This window comes from Octopus sinensis, linkage group LG1 (genome assembly GCF_006345805.1).
Source record: "Octopus sinensis linkage group LG1, ASM634580v1, whole genome shotgun sequence".
Taxonomy (NCBI): Eukaryota; Metazoa; Mollusca; class Cephalopoda; order Octopoda; family Octopodidae; genus Octopus; species Octopus sinensis.
Genome location: NC_042997.1, coordinates 166,122,221 through 166,144,269, shown reverse-complemented (window position 1 = coordinate 166,144,269; position 22,049 = coordinate 166,122,221).

Sequence of the window (22,049 nt, the reverse complement as noted above, 5' to 3'; positions counted from 1 at the left end):
CTAGAAATACACTGACATAAAAAAGAAAATTGGTATGACACAGAGATGGAACTCTTGTTGCATGCAGATTTTGCAACTGCACTGGAGATTCCAGGTCCCCTTGAGCTCTCTGGAAATACAAAACTATTTGTAGCAGTAGAGGGTAGAAAGCCGAGATGCCACATTTGTGGCCAAACAGACCACTTAAAGGTTTTCTGCCCAAGGTAAACAAAAGAGAAAACCGCACTGCTGCAGACACTCTCAACACAACAACAACAACAGCAGCAACAAAATGCAACAGCAACAGTACCAGCAGAGGCAGGTGGCCACTAGATCAGCAAAAACAACAATAACAACAGTGAAAACAACAATAGCAAAAGTCAATTATTTGACACTTTCTATTCTCTTTATCAACTACTATTACCAAGTCAAACCTTCTAGCTTCTATAACTCTGTCAGTCTGAATGTTAAAGTCCCACAAAATCCTGTATTTCTCACTTTCTACTACTTTACTAGGTTCATGTTCATACCATTTATCAGTATGTTCAAATCCTAGTTTTCTACAAAGTTCCCACTGGATTGCTCTCCCTTGATTGTCATGTCTATTCTTGTATTATTTCTGTGCCAGCATGCCACATTCACCTACTATATGAGTAACGCTTTCCTCTTTTGATTTGCATAATCTACATTATGAATCTACTTGGTTTTTGCCTATTTTGGTTTTTATCCAATTAGTCCTTAATGCTTGATCTTGAATAGCTACTCACAAACTTTCTGTCTCCCTCTTCAGCTTTCCCTTCTCCAGCCATCACCATGTCTCACTACTACTATATTTTGAAACTATTTTTGGGAATCTACCATGCAATGCCTTCTCCTACCAGTCAGATAATTTCTTCTCTTTGTTTTGGTTTTTAAGTTCGTTTGGTGTTTTGGTTTCCTTATGTAACTCTAGCAGCTTTTAATAAACTTTCTTCCTTATTACCTACATAGGAGTCTATATCTACTCTAACTAACTCCACTCAGTCTTCCACTGATATTAACAGTCTTCTTTCCTTTCTAGGTAGGTATAATCTTGCTGTTCCAGCCCTTGCGGGGAGTCCTCTATTCATATTGAATTCGTTCTCAGTTCTTATGTTTAGCTTTGCTAATTCAGCTTTTGTCCAATCTACGAAAGTTGCTGACTATTTAAGTAATGACACTACCCAAGTATTTACAAATTCCACTAGATTCGGACCATTTAGCTTTGACTTCATTAGCTTCCTCACCCTTCTGATGTACTCCTCAATTTTCGTTTTCATTTCTGTAATTAGTACTCTGTCAGACTCTAATACTCCTAGATACTTATAACTCTCTCCTCCTTTCAATGATTTAAATGCCTGGGCATCTGGTAATTGAATGCTTTCACTGTTGACTACCTGTCCCCCTCTCATGACTAATATTGCACACTTATCTATGCCAAATTCCATGCCTGTATCTTTGCTGAAGAGTTTGTATTAAGGAATCTATCTCTTTTTCTTACTAAAAAGTTTCAGATCATCCATGTAGAGCAAATGGTTAATTTTTCCAATACTATTTCTGAACTGATACCCTGCCTTTGCTGTTCTTAATACTAAACTGAGGGGTATCAAATACAGAACAAATATTAAAGTGGACTACGAGTTCCCCTGGAAAATTCCTACTTTGATATTAACTTTCCCAGAGTGTCACCTGAGTATAGATCTACTTACTCTTTCTTCATGCTAGAGCTAATTAATCGTCTTATGTTACCTGCTACACTGAATATACCCAAACATTCACTTATCCATGAGTGTGGGATCATGTCATAGGCTTTCCTATAATCTATCCGTGCTATTGTTAAAATTTTCTTTCTAGTTTTTACTTAATTTAGAACTGTTTTGTCTATATAGATCATGCATTCCTCTAGCCTTCTTTCTGCAACTTTTCTGTTCTTCTGGTAGTAAATTCTGGTTGTCAAGGTGCTCGTAAATGCTTTCTGAAAGCATTCCTGTTAAGAGCTTCCACACAAATGGTAAGCAAGTGATTGGTTTATTGTTTCTAGCTGTACTACCCTTGCTCTTGTCCTTCATAATGAGTATTGTTCTCCCTCTAGTCATCCAATCTGGTATTATTCCTCCATTAAGGCAATCCTGAAGTTGTTCCCTCAGACTCCCATGTAAACTACTAAATTTCTTTAGCCAGTACCCTTGCACTAAATCTGGTCCTGTGCTCTTCCAATTCGGCATTTTCCCTAACACTTTACTAATTAATGCACCAGTTAATCTTAGATCTGGCTGCTTCTCACTCACTACTTTTTCCCCACTTTCTTTAACCATACTGCATCTCCATTATGATTGACTGGTTTATCCCAAATATTACTCCAGAACTTTCTAGCTTCCTCTGTATTAGGTTTCTCATCTTCAGTACTTCGTTCTCCACTATTTATTTGGTTGTAAAATCTCTTCTGGCTTGTCTCAAATAATCTATTCTGTTGATAGTGATCTATTCTTTTCTGATATCTGGAGGGTTTGCCTGCAACTGTTATGGTACGCTGTTTTAACTTTTCTATTATTGTCCAAAATCCTTTCTCTTTGACTAAGTATCTTTCCTCGAGGCAAGATTTGCATCTTGTGTTTCCTAACTTGTTTGTTTTCCAGGCTTCTATTCTATTCAGATCCTGTTTTAAAGTCTTCACTTTATTTTGTAGTCTCCTTGCTCTTTTTAAATCTTTCCTTGTGAGATATCTATTCTTCTGGTGACTACTACCCCTCCTGCATAGTTCAATAAGTTAGTGTCTTCTATATTTTTAATATCTATCCTCCTGATAACAGATTCTACTTTCCTAGTTATTTCTTGTAGCTTCCTTCTGTTGAGGTCTTTTAATGCTAGCCATCTTTTCTTACTTTTCTTACTTTTTTACTCATTACTTCCTGCAACTCATCTAAAATCTGATATTCCTCACTTAAATCACTTAAGTCGTTGGTGCCATTTGTCCTTCCTTATTGGTAGTGCTATTATTTTTTTCTTATAGGTTCACTTTTCTAAGTAGCCCTGTTTTCTTCGCTGGTCCACTTCCTCCTCCTTGTTCTATTATCTGCTGATACTGTATTAGGATGACAGCTGTGGTCAGTCTGCTTCTTTACTGATCCACTGCCGAGCGAGAAGCCTTCCCTTAAAGGTCCAGCTTCATTTTTGCTGTTACAACCACAGTTTTTCGGAAACTCCTGTCTCTCATAAACTGACGTAAGGTAACGTTCGTCACCATCATCATCACCAGTATTATTTCTCGACATCTGAAAGTTTCTAGTAACTTTCTATTGCACCTTTGTGCTGGTGGGATGGTGTGTGCTGCATTTTTTTGCGAGGGGGAGATTGTATTATATCAGTACGTTTTGTTATGGGGTTTTGCTTGAGTCTTCTGTTGTGTTAGTTTTTATCTTGCGTGTTGTTTGTGTAGCGCAGGTTGTGTTCTTCTGTCGGGTATCGGCCTTCAGTATGAGCTTATTCTCGTATGTTTTTGGAGGGGTGTTGCATAGTAATGTGTGTGTGTGTGTGTGTATGTGTGTGTGTGAGTGTGTGTGTGTGTGTGTGTAACTCCTAAATTATTTTATAATATTTATGATTATCCGTCCGCTGTTCTTTTGCTTCGTTTTATGCATTTCGTTAATTCTTCTTCTTCTTCTTCTTCTTCTTCTTCTTCTTCTTCTTCTTCTTCTTCTTCTTCTTCTTCTTCTTCTTCTTCTTCTTCTTCTTCTTCTTCTCTTCTTCTCTTCTTTCAATTCTATTTCCTTTTCTTGCCGAGTAACTTCCTGACACCTTGGGCAGAGAAACACACTGTATACATATCTAGGCTATTAAAATAATCACACCAGATAGAAAAGAGGGGAAGAAAGACATAGAGAAAAAATATAGAATATAAAAGTAAACAAAGAAAATAAAGGGAAAAAAGGAAAGAAAATTCACAGCGACAATACTCTTCTCAATGCGTGTGACGTACAAGTTAATACAATCTTTTGCACTTCCTGCATGGTTGGTAATCCATGGAGCATCCTCAAATAATTTTCAGTTCCTTTATTGATCATTTCAAGTGCCCCTACAATCACTGGTATTGTAACTGTCTTGAGATGCTATCTTTGCTCCAACTACTGTGTGGTATTATTATTATTATTATTATTATTATTATTATTATTATTATTATTATTATTATGTTATGTTTGACTTTTGCTTTGCATTTGTACAAGTTGGCTCCAAGTCTCACCCAGAGACCTCAAGAGACAACAAGTTAGACGTTCGTGTTGGTGTTATGCCTGGGCTGCCATACATTTGGTTTTGTACATAGTGTTGTTCTAGAGAATGTTTAAGAAACCATAGGAAAATTATGTGTTTGATTTAAAATTTGAGATTACATAGACAGTATATTACGTAGGATATGGGCAGTTCCCATGAGCACTATCTTTTGAATTTTAGCCATTTTGGGGTTTCCTGGTAGCAATCAGCCCCTTTTGCTATCATTCCTATTATTATTATTATATTATTATTATTATTATTATTATTATTATTATTATTATTATTATTATTATTGTTATTATTATTATTATTATTATTATTATTGTTATTATTATTATATATGTGTATGTCTGTATGTATGCATGAATGTATGTGGGTGTGTGTGTGTATACAAATTATATAATGTACGTAAAATTATATATGAATATCATATATGAAATTGTAATTTATATAATCAAAAAAGGACTTATAAATTTTAGTAAATAAAACTTAAATAACATGAGATGTTTTGATTAAAATATGTATGATTTAGTAAAAATTGCAAAATAAACAATTTATTACACTTTTTGTGATATCAATAACATATGCAAAACACGAAAATACGTATAAGCAGTCTGAAACATATCTAACTAAACTTCGCTTTGATTGATGTTCTTATAATGGAGATTATTTTATTAATAAACCTAAAAGATCATTTTCTTCTCTTTCTTTCTGTCTTATCTCTCTCGTCCTCTCTTTCTCCGTTTCTGTCTCTGTCTGCCTCACTCTATGTCTGTCTCTGCCTGTCTGTCTGTCTGTCTGTCTGTCTGTCTGTCTGTCTGTCTGTCTGTCTGTGTCTGTCTGTCGGTCTGTCTGTTTGTGTTTGTCTGTCTGTCTGTCTGTTTGTGTCTGTCTGTCTGTGTCTGTCTGTCTGTCTGTTTGTCTGTGTCTGTTTGTCTGTGTCTGTTTGTCTGTGTCTGTTTGTCTGTCTGTCTGTCTGTGTCTGTCTGTCTGTCTGTGTCTGTCTGTCTGTCTTTCTGTGTCTGTTTGTCTGTCTGTCTCTATTATTATTATTTTATGTTTGACTTTTGCTTTGCATTTGCACAAGTTGGCTCCAAGTCTCACCCTGAGACCTCAAGAGACAAGTTAGAAGTTCATGTTGGTGTTATGCCTAGTGTGCCATATATTTGGTTTTGTACATCTCTCTCTCCCCTCTCTCTATATAATTGTCTATTAGATTCCCATTAACGCACTAACATCAGTATTGAAGGGCCAAATTCCCTTACACTAGCTAATGATTTTGTAAAATGTCTACGCATTAATGAGGTCAATTAGGAAAGCTACGTATGAATGTCATCTGGAATATAAGTGCAAAGAATGTAAGAAATACAAACAAGAAAATTGCATCAATTAATGTGAAAAATATCCAAAAAGTAACATTGGTTTCAAATTTTGGCTCAAGGCCAGCAATTTCGGGAGAGGGTTAAGACGATTACATCGACAAAGTACCGAAGTGGTACTTATATCGATCATGAAAAGATGAAAGGCAAAGTCAACCAAGGCAGCATTTGAACTTAGAAAAGTCGCCAAGCATTTTGTCTGGCATGCTAACGACACTGCCAGCTTGCTGTTTTATCTAAAGAGTAGTATTGGTCTCAAATTTTAGCACAAGGCCAGTAACTTCACCTGTATCGACCAGAATATAGGATGTTATGCACCTCTGGTCATAATGCGTTTCTTGTTCTTTCTTGATTGAGCTATTCTTTTCTATCACGACCTAAATTGGTTTTACTAAATCGTCTTACCACCGTCATGGAAGCCTTCCGAGTGGTGTTTCCCGATCGTTTGGATAACACTCGGCAATTGTGCGGGTCCACCTGTTGTCTGTGAGCCTTGCGACTCATCAGGCGCAACAGAATTTGTGCTTTCGCTATTCTGCGATAACATCGTTCACTACGCCCCGTTCTAGAATCACTTCATTTCTGATATAATCTCACAGCGATATTCCTACGTCCGATGACGTAGCCCAAAGCTGAATAGAAGTAGGAAGCCATGAAATCGAAGAGATAAAGGAGTAGCTCTCCTTGGACACATTGAATATGCGTCGTGAAATGGGTGCTATTATCTTGAATTAAACAAGGGCAGTATGGAAAGCATTTCCCTCGATAAAAGATGTTCTCTAAGCAAAGTGGGCAAGACTCTATGCACCAATCTCTTCAACAACACTGTCCTGCTTGTACTCTTATACCGAGATAAGACGTGGGATACGACGAAGAGAGAAGAACATTGAAGTACTACTTGTATATTTTGGGGATGATGCAGCTGCAAATGCACAAATATTCTTGACTAATGGTAACCGAAGACCTTTCTGTTAAGCAATCAGTTATACTGTATTGAACCATTGGCGCACTACTTCTTGTTTTTATGATAACGACCTTTGTATCTTTGAACTAGTTTGCAGCACACCTTCTCAACTCACACAAAGCCAATACAGTCGTTCCTTTACTGATCATCCCAACCGTCTGTATCAAATATTTCAGATCTTGCACTAAACACATTGCTTAGTTTTTATTAGTTCAAATACTTCCCTCAGCAAACCGCTCCCTACTAATCTTCTCTATAAACTAAATATTAACCCCATACATCTCACAAGTCTGATAGGACCTTCGAAGATCATGGAAACTGTTTCATTCTGCTTGTAAATGAAATTAATAATAGCAAGCAGCGTACGAACCTAGATCGCAAACATGCAATGCTTATTTTAAAGTTTAATGTTGGCGTGTAAAATGAGTTTAAAATATGTTGTTTTTTCTTTATCTAGTTTCATTTTAAAGATTGAATTCCATGGAACAGAAGAAGAAGAAGAAGAAGAAGAAGAAGAAGAAGAAGAAGAAGAAGAAGAAGAAGAAGAAGAAGAAGAAGAAGAAGAAGAAGAAGAAGAAGAAGAAGAAGAAGAAGAAGAAGAAGAAGAATTAACGAAATGAATGTGAGGAGAAGGAAAATGAATGTAAGGTCGAGGGAAAAGAAGGAGCAGAAGAGGAAATTGCTAGATGTAGGTAGAAAATAAAAATGAGGCTAACTGGAATTGGAAGGGAGACACGTGATGCAACAGAAATAAATACAGAAATAAATTAAGATTAATGTAGCAACAAGCGGAATGATATGTGGAGAACAAGAGTGTATGTGTCAAAGGTGGGGGGTGGGTGGAGGGGAATGTCCTTATCCTCAAAAGAATGTTGACGCGAACCAAAGAAAAACACGTGACACGAATAAATTGACTGATGTAAGCTGTTTTCAATTGTATGAAAAATGATGCGTGTAAAACAACAACACACATGTATGTATGTATGTATATATGTATGTATGTATGTATGTATGTATGTATGTATGTATGTATGTATGTATGTATGTATGTATGTATGTATGTGTATGTGTATCTGTATCTGTATCGAGAAATTACTGTTAGATCCACGAACAACGCGCAGCCGTTGCTCCAGGTCATATGACATCTAGTCTGGCAAAGTTGAACAAATTTGACCAAGATTCTTATCTAACAAAAACATGGTTGATGCAGTAGTTTTTTTTTTTTTGAATAGACTAGAGAAGGTGACAAGTAGTATAAGCTAAATCTAGATTAGTCTTTTAGAAATCTTTTATATTTATTATTAAGGCGGCGAGCTGGCAGAACAATTAGCAACCCGGACAAAACGTTTAGCATCTTTACATTCGGTTTTGTGTTGTGATCCTAAATTCTGCCGAGGTCGACTGTGTTTTTCATCCCTTCGGGGGTCAATGAAATAAGAACCAGTTCTTTATTGAGATGTAATCGACAAGCCCCCTCCTCCAAACATTCTGGCCTTGTGCCTATAATATAAAAAGACTATTATGATAGGTCCCCTCTGTTTTTAGTATATTGTTTGGTACAAGTATGGCTGCGTGGTTAGGAAGTTTGCTTTTACAATCAAGTGGTTTCGGATTCAATTCTGTTGAGCGGCACTTTCGGCATGTTTGTTTTGCTATAACCTCCTGCTGAACAACGTTTTATAAATGGAATTTGGTAAACGGAAACTACGGATGCTCATCGCACATATACACACAGAGCTCTCACTATATAAACACATACACTTCCATATATGTATATGTATATCATATAATTATGTATGTGCATATTTATATATACATATAATGTATGCATATTTATACACTCATGCACACAATTATTGACACCCCTTGTCAAAAATGACTTTTTATTGAATTTTCTGCTAAAGTTAGTGTCTACATAAATAATCTTTGGTAAATGTAGGCACTGTTGTTTAAAGAACACGGTATAAAAATTAAGTTTCCTGAATAGTTTATTTTAAGGAGCAAGACAGAAAAATATAATTGGCTGGTTCAAAATTATTAGCACCTCTACAACTTTCGATGATGACTTTCGATCAATAGTGTATCCTTTATGCTTAATAATTTTCTTCATATTGCGAGGATAGTTTTCAAATAGCTCCTAGGGCAGATCAGAAAAAATCTTAACTCATTCTTCAATCGCATATTCTTTTAGCTGCTTCAAATTAGATGGCCTTCTTACTTTCACTCATGTCTTTAGCGCCCACCATCAGTTTTCTATCGGGTTTAAATCAGGACTTTGAGCTGGCCACGGGAGTACAACTACTTTGTTTTTTATCAACCAATTTTGGATTAAAGGTATGGTAGGTATGTTTGGGATCATTGCTCTGCATGATTGTAGAGACCAGTATTAGTCAGCTATCATGTTTGTGTTCCACTTGTCTTGATATCTAGTCTCCATGGTATCGATGTCTTGGTGGAATTTTTTTCCTTGCTCATCACTTATTACACTACACTCTAGATGTCTGTGTAGGAAATGCACTTTTACACTTATACTGCAGTCAAAAACTGGTTAACAGGGTTGGCAGAAGTTCTTCATAATTTGATGACTTCCTGTTTCCCAGGAAATCAGACACAACTGCGAAAAAAGCAACTCATATTTCGTTTTTAACGCCAGGCATGGTCTCCAAAACCTGCTTGTCCTGCAATAGTCATCTAATCTGTGGTCCGTCAAACATACCAAGTTTAATTTTCGTACACGACAAAGCTAGAAGCTTTCTGCTTAAGTATTTGAAATAGACATTATCTCAGTGTTTCAACATGTTTTACACACTATATGATCACCCAGTTTCAAGTTAACGCAAGTAAGGTAAACTTTCTTTACAAATTCTGTGTTTTTGTTTCGCTATCTAGTTGAAGTGTAACATCCACAAATATAATAGAGGACATCGGGGCTGTTTTTGTATTTTTTCCTCTTACAACTGGTCATATTTATGAAATACAAAACATATTCAAACCAGTTGTCACTCGAGAGAAACATTTTCAGAATTGTCAACAGTTATAAAGTATGCAAATGCAGATTTGTGATGGCAAAGTTCCATAAAGAGTATACATACTCTGAAGATTTTTCTACTGTTTTTTTGACCATGCTTGATAAAAAGTGACCTTGACACATATGACCACACAATTAAAACATTAAGGGTACGTTACAAATACAAATTTTCATAAGGGATTGTTAAAGGTTCATCAAAATATATCTCGCCTGGTTAGCAATGATAGTCACACTAAATCCAGCACAGAGTGGGCATATTTACTGACAAATTCCATAGGAATGATGCCAAGAACAACAGAAATTTGTTGTTTATTTTCTAATTGTATAAAGCACATTTCTGCCATCGTCATGACATTTTAAACTGGTTAGATTGAAAATAGTGAAAGTTCATCAAGTTTGATGTTTTTCATTTACTGAAGATACTTAAATCATGTCTTTTGTTTTCATTTTTGTAGTTACATTTATTTTAAACGATATTGAGAAACTATATTTTCACAGTTATTTCAAGCTCCATACATGGGTCTACATTTGATGAAGCCAAACCTATCCTTAAAAATGGCGACAATACCGAAAATGTTGAAAAAGGAACATTTGAGTTTGTGAAAAGTCTTGACGTGATAGAGCAAAATGGATTTAATTTTTGAAATCAGCACCCACAAATTACTAGGAAACATGTCTCCAACATCAGACAGCAAAAACCATGTTCCCCAGTGTTATCAGCCCTTTCCTCCTTATCTGAACTATTTGGCGCCCTATGTTCTCTTTTGTATTTGAAGCTTGGTGTCAGTTCGCACACTGATGTAAAAGTCACAGTCTGACTGGCATGGACAATATCAGCTTGTTATCTTTTGTAATCAGAGTCTGTTTGCTCGCCGCATTCTGCACATTTGATGCGTTGACGTGAAATCCTTTGCGTCTTTCTCCATAATGAGATTTGGTGTACATAATTCGTATTCGTTGTCGTTCAAGGTCAGAACATGTACTGGGGTAACTAATCACATAGTACTGATCGACATTACTATAAATAGATTTTGGAGAAAGCATTCTCGACTTTCCATATTCAGAAGTCATTCAAATACTGTTACATAAGAGATTAAATACAGAAAGATTGGAAACCCCAGGAAACTAAAATGCAAGAAGGGTTTAACTTAATGAAAGAGCACTTGTTTAATTCTTCTATATCTGAAATCAGAAAAAGACGAATGAGGACAAATTTAAACTTATTGTTTATCAATAATTTTAACTAACCATTAGCAGGCAATTAATTTACTATCATTGCTAATTTGTCTTCTTTATCTAATATTTTTTTCTTCTTGGTTCGCTCGAATTATTCTCATTATTTTTGTTCTAATCTCGGAGGGCTGTTGCCTTTTTGCTTCCCCGATCCATACGCATATGGTAGACCTCTCTGCTAGGGATCCTCATTTAACTTCAAACAAAACATAAAAGAGCAAAACTTATAAGGTATATTGCACAAATTGGCAACGAAGATGCACCATCTAACTATTTTCTCCTGATGCACAAACCTAATACAATGGTTTAAAAGTTTTGGAACTGGGCCAGTAGTTTTTGCGAAGAAGTCGCATTTTTTTCGGCGAGCTAATGATTCTGCCAGCTCAACGCCTTACACAAACCTATCATAATGTAAATTTGTTTTTGTAGTCTAATGTTTAAAATGTTATTCTATTCATTTAGACTTGTTATTCGTGCTGCAACTTTGCTTAACAGCATAAAGTTTAGCAAAAATAGTGCATTATAAACTTACTTATTTAAACCCCCTAATGTGATGGTTAACATTCTGGTATTTGTAATATATCAATAAAAAGCAGTAATAACTCGCTTAACCGATCTTATGAATACGGAAGAAAATAAATAAAAATAAATAAATCACAATAATTGTATGACGAATTTAATCTTTTGAAATAGAAAAAGAGAACGGTAAGTCGACTTAATAGCATTCGATAAAAATAAAGTAAATTTGGGTGTTTAAAATTGCCATTCGACCTTCTCATTGAATTTCTTTAATTTAAAGTGTTGTGGATCATGGGTATATTCCTAGTATCGGATTAGCTTTAAACGTGCAGTCATTCATAAAAAAAAAAATCATAAATATATTCTTTTCTACTATAGGTACAAGGACCGAAATATTTTGGGGGAGTGTTCGTCGATTAGATCGACCCCAGTACGCAATTTACCGACCCCGAAAGGATGAAAGGCAAAGTCGACCTCGGCGGAATTTGAACTCAGAACGTAGCGGCAGACGTAATACGGCTACGCATTTCGCTCAGTTTCTAACGTTTCTGCTATCTCGCCGCCTTAAAATCATAAGTATATTGAGAGGGTACTACTATAGTAATAGAGTATGTTCAGAATCATTGAAACAGAAATTGATAGCCTGAAAGCATTTGACGTCAAACACTTGAAATGCTGGATTGTAGTGTAATGTACTACTCTTGCTACCTGGCTAATCTTACTACCAGGTACCCAGTACTCTTATAATCGAATAGATTATAATACAAGTTGTGTAAAAATCTTATGCGAATTAATAAAATTGGTCGTAACATCTAATAAAGCATTATTCAGTAATACATATTTATATATTCATATAAATCTCCCAACACATAGGCATAGTCGTACACTAACACATACATATACGTATGTATGTATGTATGTATGTATGTATGTATGTATGTATGTATGTATGTATGTATGTATGTATGTATGTATGTATGCATGCATGCTTGTATGTGTGTATGTAAATATGTATGTATGTATTCATGTATGTATATATGTAGATTGGTAGGTAGGTGGATGGAAGGCAAAGCTCACACAGAGATCACAGAATACTGAAACATATTTTGTCTAAAAACCATCGAACTATGGCAGCAAAATTGCAAGCAGAGCCAAATTACTACTATGTTAAGGCTGTGTTAACCAAAACCGCTTGCTGTGAGCTCCATAAAGCTAGATACCGTGGGAGAGCTGCAATTGCTAAACCTCTCCTGTTTCCCATCAGCATTGCTAAACAGAAACACTGGTGTCTAGATGATCAGAACTGGTCAATGGTTCAATGCAACAATTTCATCTTTTCTGTTGAATCAACATTCACCACTTTTTCCTCGCTTCTGGGCAAGATTATGTCTCGGGATCATTCAAAAGAAACCTTCAGACCTGATTATTTGGTTCCTATCGTGAAAAATGGAGGTGGGTTTGCGATAATTTGGGCAACCATATCGCAGCATTTTCTTGGTCCTTTAGTTGTTTTTCATGGCTAAGTTAACGCTAATGATTATGAAAATGAAAGTGAGAGTAGAGAGGCAAGTCTTGTCTAGCGAATGTTCCAAAAAAAGATGGGTGAGTGTATGTAGCAAGGATGGCACGTATGAATGATGAAACCACCTTCAGTATGATCCTGTGAACCCAGAAAAATTTAAAATAGAGAGTTACTTACTTGCAAATAAATGTGTTAACATGTGACATTATTGACCGAGGTTACCGTGGTCTTTTCCGTAGGCTTTTCTTTCCACAGATAAACCTCATCTGTTTCCCCCTTTACACTTTATATCATGACAATTCTGTGATACACGATCCCTATTGATCGTTTTTTCTCCCCCACCCTTTTCCCTTCTTGCCTCCTTCGCTTTCTTTTTTCTTTCCGTTTACGATCCCTTTTGTTCGAAAACCTACCATTCTTTTTCTTTCTCCCCCAAAAGAAAAGCTCTACCTTGTAATTTGTCCCGTCTGTGTGCAGCCCTGTGTGGCTAATAAAGAAACATATCTGAGTCTTTTAGATGATCATATCCATCCTATGGCACAAACATTGTTCACTGATGTAAGTGCAATCTTCTAGGATGATAATTAGCAGGATTCACACAGTTAGTGCTATTCAAAATTGGTACGAAGGGCACAAAAGGGAATAGACCACTTGGATTGGTCCTCACAATCATTGGATTTCAATGTAATCGAACATTTATGATGGATTTCGAAACAGTAAATGACGAGCCGACTGTTAAGATTTATCTTGTGTGGTATTTGATATACCATTATTTGCCTTCATTATTATATCAATGCCTAAAGCGGCGAGTTGGCAGAATCGTTGCCACGCCGAGCGAAATGCTTAGCAGTATTTCGTCTGTCGCTACGTTTTGAGTTCAAATTCCGCTGAGGTCGACTTTGCCTTTCATCCTTTAGGGGTCGATTAAATAAGTACCAGTTACGCACTGGGGTCGATATAATCGACTTAATCTGTTTGTCTGTCCTTGTTTGTCTGTCCTTGTTTGTCCCCTCTGTGTGTAGCCCCTTGTGGGCAGTAAAGAAATAAGAATCGTTGCCACGCCGGACAAAATGTTTAGAGGCATTACTTCCGGGCTTTACGTTTTGAGTTTCGCTGATTTTAGCTGTGCCTTTCATCCCTTTCGGAGTCGATAAAATAAGTACCAGTTAAGTACTGGAGGTCTACGTAATCGATTCGCCCCTTCTCCCAAAATTTCAGGCTTTGTGCCTATTACAGAAGGGCTTATTATGTTCATGCCTCTGGCTACTCTGAGTTATTTCTCTGGACCTATTTTCCTTTAGATTATCCTACTTACCTGAAGGCTATGAATGCTTTCTTTATTATTTTAGTATGTAATTTTTTCTGGCGGTGGGAGTTACACCAGTTTAAAAAAACAAAAGGTAAACAGGAAAATTCTGATCATCGATGCAAAAGAAATATGCGTGGTGTAACCTTTTAACATGTAACTGCTAGAAAATGTTGCTTCCAGAACAATATCTCTCATTGGGTGGTGTACAAAATGAATTAACTTCATATATACTCGATAACAAGACATAAGTGCCCCACAGAGTGCATATGTGGATTAGATATACATGAATGTAGAACTAAGGAGATATTTAATTTCTCGTTGTTGTTCAACTAAGGAGATATTTAATCTCTCGTCTGTTGGATTCAATGTAGGACAACTGCTGTAGTAATGATACCTATGGAGACACAAACATAAGTTCACTGCAGTCTTTTGACTCTTAACAATCAGATTGGTTTTTCCTTAGTAGCATGTTAATTTCGGACAATTCTTCATTCTCGAGATTCTCGCCCATTCTCATTTATCGCTGGTTTCAATTACCACACGGCACTATTTTGTCGAAGAGAAGATAATTTCAATAAACCATGAATTTATCTTGTATGGGACTTGATATACTTTTATTTATGCTTATTGTTTATATACATGCAACTTGTCACTCTCAGTTATTTATCTGAGCCCATTTTCGTTGATATATGTCTGTCTGTACGTATGTAAATATACGCGTATGTATGTATGTATGTATGTATGTATTATGTATGTATGTATGTATGTATGTATGTATGTATGTATGTCATTATTCAGTTTTATTTCAAGATAGAGAAAGAGCCGGTTTCTAACCTTGATCCAAGGCTCCTTCGTTGGAAGTTCAACAGCAACAACAAAGTGCTTTTGTATGTCTGTCTGTCTGTCTGTATGTATGTATGTATGTATGTAATTATTCAGTTTTATTTCAAGATTTCTTGCCAATAGAGAAAGAGTCGGTTTCTAACCTTGATCCAAGGCTCCTTCGTTGGAAGTTCAACATCAACAACAAGGTGCTTTTGTATGTATGTATGTATGTATGTATGTATGTATGTATGTATGTATGTATGTATGTATGTATGTATGTATGTATGTATTTATGTATGTATGTATGTATGTATGCATGTATGTATGTATACATGTATGTATATATAGGTGTGGTATGCTCAAATATACTTGATATGCTCATAAATACTTAAATGATAAACTTCTGGAAAGTTTTACAGATTTTTACTGTTCCAGTGATGGCTTGGATCTGTAGTCTTTGAATTAGTTTTCTCCTTTCTGGTTTTGAGAAGCCTAATTTCTCAAGATTGGTATATAAGCAGGGTGTTACATGCCCCCAATGCTTCAATAATTACAGGTATAAACCTGAACTTTTAATCTGGATAGAGTAACTGCAGATTTCTATATAGTTCAGCTATATGTTAACATCCGCTGAACAGCTGATTTCCACAACTGTACACAATTTCTCTTCTCTGTCGCAAATCATTATATCAGGGCTATTGTGTTTACATTTTGTATGCATGTAATGAACATGTATTTGCAGACATGGGCCTCAATATATGTATGTATGTATGTATGTATGTATGTATGTATGTATGTATGTATGTATGTATGCATGCATGCATGTATATATGTATACATGCATGCTATGTTATGTATGTATGTAATAAACATGCATTTGCATATGTGGGCTTTAATATATGTATGTATTTATATTATATATGTAATTTATGTTATATATGTATGTATGCATGCATATATGTATGCTATATATATGTGTTATGTATGTATGTATGTATTTATGTATGTATGTGTGTATGTACGTACGTATGTATGTGTGCTTGCACACATTTGCATATATAAGCATACATTTGCATATAAGGACTTTAATATATGCAAACTTATGACAGTTTATAATTTTGACTATGAATGTTTATCTTTGTATCTGGAATGCTAATCTCAAATCCAGCTGACAATCAGAAAACGATTGTTGCTTAGATTCTGATTGGTTAAACTGAAATACCAGAACTGTGTGCGTGCGTGCGTGTGCGTATGTGTTGGGTTCTTTTGTGTGTTTGTATGTCTGTGTGTCTATGTGTATAACTGTGTGTAACAGGAAGAAGGAGAAGGGGGGGCAGAGACAGAAAGAACGAGCGAGAGGGAAGAGAGAAAATAACTTTCATGTTATCTCATTGGTTATAAATAAATACTCAATGTATCTGGTACAAGATAATACTTGTTACATACCATCCCATTGGTTATAACAAAATACTGTTGAATTTTTTTTTAACTACTTTCTGCGATATAAATTTACATTTTTGTATCAACAAAAAGATGGATGCTAATAAACTACAACTTATACAAACACGCGAGCGCTTTCTTTCTTTCTTTCTTTCTTTCTTTCTTTCTTTCTTTCTTTCTTTCTTTCTTTCTTTCTTTCTTTCTTTCTTTCTTTCTTTCTTTCTTTCTTTCTTTCTTCCTCCCCCACTTTCGCATACACATGTAGACGCAAATACATGTAGCGAAGAAGGCGTTGTCACTGACAAGACCTGTTGGCAGTTGGCTGACATTATTAAAATGTTTACAGATGAAAGAGAAAAGAAAAATATGCCAGCAAATGATGTAAAATAAAGTAAAATAAAATAAAATGAAATAAAATAAACAAACAGATGGAAAAGAAAGACAGGCAGACAGAATTATATACATACATACATACATACATACATACATACATACATACATACGTACATACATACATACGTACATACGTACATACATACATACATACATACATACATACATACATACATTACATACATACATACATACATACATACATACATACATACATACGTACATACGTACATACGTACATACATACATACATACATACATACTACATACATACATACATACATAAAGGATTTGGTGCTGAAATAAAACTTTTTAATTGATGTAAAATAATTCCTTAGTTTAGTACTAATTAATAGAAGTTTATCGGCGATGGAATCGACCCCAGTACGTATTTTACCGACCACCCAAGGTGATGAAGGGTGAAGTCGAACCGGCGTGATTTGAACTTAGAACGTAATTAATTTCGCAGGCGTTTAAGCCCAACGATTTATCGTTCCCGACACCTCACTGGATTTCTTGATGTGATATAATGGTCGCTAAACACAAGCCTTTCAATTTGTAGAGAAGAGAAAGTTCTGAAGCGTAATTAAAGTGAAATGGTTACAATTAAGAATTCAGACAGGTTCGCCATATGCTTTGCTCTTACCTTACGGCGCTCTGTCACTGAATTATTATATCTATGATATATCTGATTAAATAATATTTCTGTCTCTTTGGTGAAAGCTAAAATAGAAAAAAAGTTGTGTGAATATTTTGGGAGGGACCTTTACGCCACTTTGAAAGGACCTAGTAGAACGGGTTTCAAGTTTTGGTACAAGGCCAGCTGATCCTAATGAAACAACTACTACTTTCATCGACTCTGAAAGGATAAAAGGCCAAGTCGACGCCCGCGGAATTTGAACTCAGAACGTTAAGTCAAATGGAATGCCGATAAGCATTTTGTACGGCGCAGTAACGATTCTACCAGCTCGCCGTTTCAAAGTACCTAGTAATATTGGTTTCAAATTTTGGCACAAAGCTAGCAATTTAGAGGGAGGAGGTAAACTGATTACATCGACACCAGTGCTTAACTGGTACTTATTTTATCGACCTCAAAAGGGTGAAAGGCGAAGTCGGTACGGTAGAATGAGAACTCAGAACGTAAAAATAGACCAAATGATGCTAAGCATTTTGCTCGGTGTGCTAACGATCCTGCCATCTTGCCGCTTTCAAGCTCCAAGTAATGATAATGAATAAAGGACGTGACAACAAATATGTAAATTAGGTGTGTAAGATGGGCTGACAACAAAAAGGATTCGCACTACATCACTTTGCAAGATTTGATGTTGTCAACTTTGATCAATGGTATGTAGTTAGTAGAGTGAACATTTAGAACGTGTCTCAGTCACACTATGCTTGCTTCGACCTAACTGAAGACCATACTGTACGATCCAAAATGAAGTGATGAATAATATGACGCTGCAGTGTGACAACGCGGACATGTTTAAGAAATCTATGGTACGCAGGTAATAAACTGAACGTTAAGATTATTAGACTATTAGACGATTAGATACGGTACTACAAATCTGTTTTTTTAGTTAATCAAACCTCTATCTCACTGAGCACTATACTGTCATTTCGATATGCACTTATGAATTGCAAGGGACAGTGTGGATGTGTTGCAGTCTCTCTTCTATGCTGCCTATTTCTGTACATCTTCAGATTCTAGTGGTGGCCACAGCGAAAGCAAACAAGATGTAATCAGAGAGAGCACGGTAGTTGCAGTTCTTATGAGAGTTTTAGAATTTGTTTCATGCAGAGACTTCTGTTGTATTCTGATGACGCTGATGCATGAAAGTTATATTTCTCTGTGACGAACCATCGTCCAACCGCCATGTCAGTTGTGATCATCTCAATCTTTTTTTTTTTTTCTGGCATATTACATTCAAGATTGATTTATTCGATATACTAGGTCTGATAAAAAATATCGGGACTGTGGCTATGGTAGCAGAGCTAAAGTACGCTGTGAAGCTGCTTGGCACAGATTGAACTCTGTCGTGTATGAACACAAAGTTGTACAATTCTCCCTCATTTCATTGTTTATAGCAGTGCTTGGATGTAAAGTGCATCGAGTGCAGTCGTCTCGTTACATCACCGAGTTTCCATCAGTAATCACGGTGGAGAAAGTAAGTGTGCGTGCGAAAGCGTGCGCATGTGTGTGAGTTTAAGTGCGTGCGTGAAAAGAGACACGGGCTGAAGGTTATCATGGCCAAGATTCTTTCCAAAAATCAAATCCCTCTTGAAAGGAAGATTTGAAGACATAGATGGAATCCAAGAGAACGCGACGAGGCAGCTGCTCGTTGTCCTCAAAAAGGTAGTTCCAGGAATGCTTCCATCAATGGAAACGTCACTGGGTAACGTGTGTAGCTTCAGAAGGGAACCCCTTCGAAGGATATTAAATGCCGAATTGATATGGGCTGTAGTTTCTTTTTATAGCACCAGGCCCGATACTTTTTGATAAGACTTCGTATTCATCCAATTTTGAGACGGTTGGGTAAAATTCGAAGGAAACTTGGCTGTAAGTTTGGCAAGGAGAGTATGGAGACTCCTTTGATAACTCGTGATATATAAGTTTTATATCTATTTCTTTACTGCCCACATGGGGCTACACACAGACGGGACAAACAAGGACAGACAAACGGATTAAGTCGATTACATCGACCCCAGTGCGTAACTGGTACTTATTTGATCGACCCCGAAAGGATGAAAGGCAAAGTTGACCTCAGCGGAATTTGAACTCAGAACGTAGCGACAGACGAAATACTGCTAAGCATTTCGCTCGGCGTGCTAACATTTCTGCCAGCTCGCCGCCTTGCTTTATAGCGTGGTGTTAATGATCGAGTTTGTGTGGTGTTCATGTTTTTCTCAACGTGGATTAGCATAGATGTGATATAGTCAAGTGTATATTGTATTGGTCTAAATGATTATTAGTCCAAATCCATTGTCGGCGACCATTAGTCATATTTCTGGACAGAATCTTTATTCTATTTTGCTTGTACGTGAAAAGACCTCAGATCATGAAAATGTTATCTGTAACAATTGTTTTCCTTTTCTTTTTCTAACCGTAGGCACCAGGCGAGAACTTAGGACTGGAATTATCTATTATATCTAGTCTAGTATTTGTTATTCTATCCTCCCCGCTCACATACATGAAAAAAAAATGAAAGTATATGTTGGCCCTTGTTGGTTTTGAAATAGTGGCTTTAGTATTCTTCAGAACACAGCTATAAGGAACCTAGATCTTAAATAGTATTTAATAGTATTTAAGCGGAAATTAACAATATAATTAAAAGAGAAACATGGCTAAAACTATCACTCCAAATCCTCGGTGGAGTTAATGTATATTTTCTTTCGCTTTCTTTGATAGCCGAACTCTTTACAAAGATGATTTTCTGAAAGAAAATTTGTAAATTCTATTTTGTCCTATCTCTGCCAGTGACATGAAATAAATGATATTATTGCTAGCCAATTCCTGTCCTAACATACACACACGCGTGCACATGCACTCACACTTTCCCGCCTTCTTTATTATCTTTCTGCATTTTCTTCTTTCTTTCTTTCTTTCATTCATTCTCTCATTCATTCCTTCTTTCGCTCTCTTTATTTTTTCTTCCTTCCTTTCTTTCTTTCTTTCTTTCTTTCTTTCTCTCTCTCTCTCTCTCTCTCTCTTTCTCTCTGTCCCTCTCTCTCTCTCTATATATATATATACATATATATGTATACAAAAATTTCCTTTCTCTCTCTATCCCTCTCTTTTCCTTCTTTTTCTAAATATTAATCACTTCTTCAGGACAGACAGAATTGACAAGCGTTTCTCTTTGTCAGTTTCTGATGGCGAAGTCAATATACTAGAAAGAAAGAAACGCCTCGAAAGGAGGGTAAGCAGGTCGTATACTGTGACCAGCGTTGTGTTGTATCTATGACCTATGCACTTTTACCACCAATGCACTTAATTCCCAAAGCCCCAGGCCAACTGCTGTGCACTGTTAGAAAACACTCATGTTTATTAAACTCTACATTACAAGAAAAATGATTAGGTTGTGTACATGTTTTAGAGTAAAAGAATTAAATGAATGTGGCGAATAATTAAAATGGTCGAATGACTTGAATTTAGATAAGATAAGAAGCATTGTACAGAATGATGGATGTAAAAAGTTCTTAACAAAAATGTCTCACTTAGCAAGAAGAAAATTCCAATTTAATTGAGTTATATTTTGTGTTTGGCCATACATACAGTGGATGTCCATTCTGTTTAAGTTACATGTCTGATAATGTTTGGTGGATGAAAAAATAAAGATATGCCTCTTCCCGAAGAAATTTTTCACAGAAACCAGTACTTAATTTTATTAAGGAAGAAGAAATAACATTATTTGACTCCTATGTTTTTCTTTCAGGGCAAATAGCAACAGAAAATAAGGGGAAAGACACAAATAATTTTAGTAGATAAAATCAAAGCAAAATAAACGTAGTTTTATTTAGTGTAAAGCTAATCAAAATTACTTTTGATGAATATACTGGAAAGAATCTTAACAACAAATATCCTAACAAAAACAAGAACAAAGAAATGAACACCAATGAAGACATAACACACTGGCATAAGGTTTTACATGGGTAACAGAATAGCATCGTCGGTTTGAGAGCTTGAAGGGATAAAAAGTAAAGTTGTTCCCAGTGGCATTTGAGCTTAGAACAATACGTCATTAAAGTATTAAAGCTTGTCCCTCGGCGTGGCATCCGATATTTTAAGATGATAAATAAGACGTTGTGACAATCATGGTTTACGTAGTTGAAGTCAAATATCTTTAAAATAGGAGCCGCAGCTATTGATAACATAGCAATGTACAATTTCCTTGCTATTATAGCGCAATTACTAACAGAGAGAGCCGAAGAGAAAACTACCCGCCATATATATCAACCAACACAGTTTGCCCTCCTCCCTTCTCTTTTAAGATACAGTGATATCATTCCTTGTATTTTGGCGCGAAATAAAATGACAGGCGCTTCAATCTAAATAGACTATATACCCCGGATTTTGACTTGGCAGGTTGTAAAATTATGCTGTATTCGTTATTATTGTGGAAGAGGTGATAGGGGTTAGAAATCGTAGTAATGGTAGTGGGAATTATAGTAAGGGT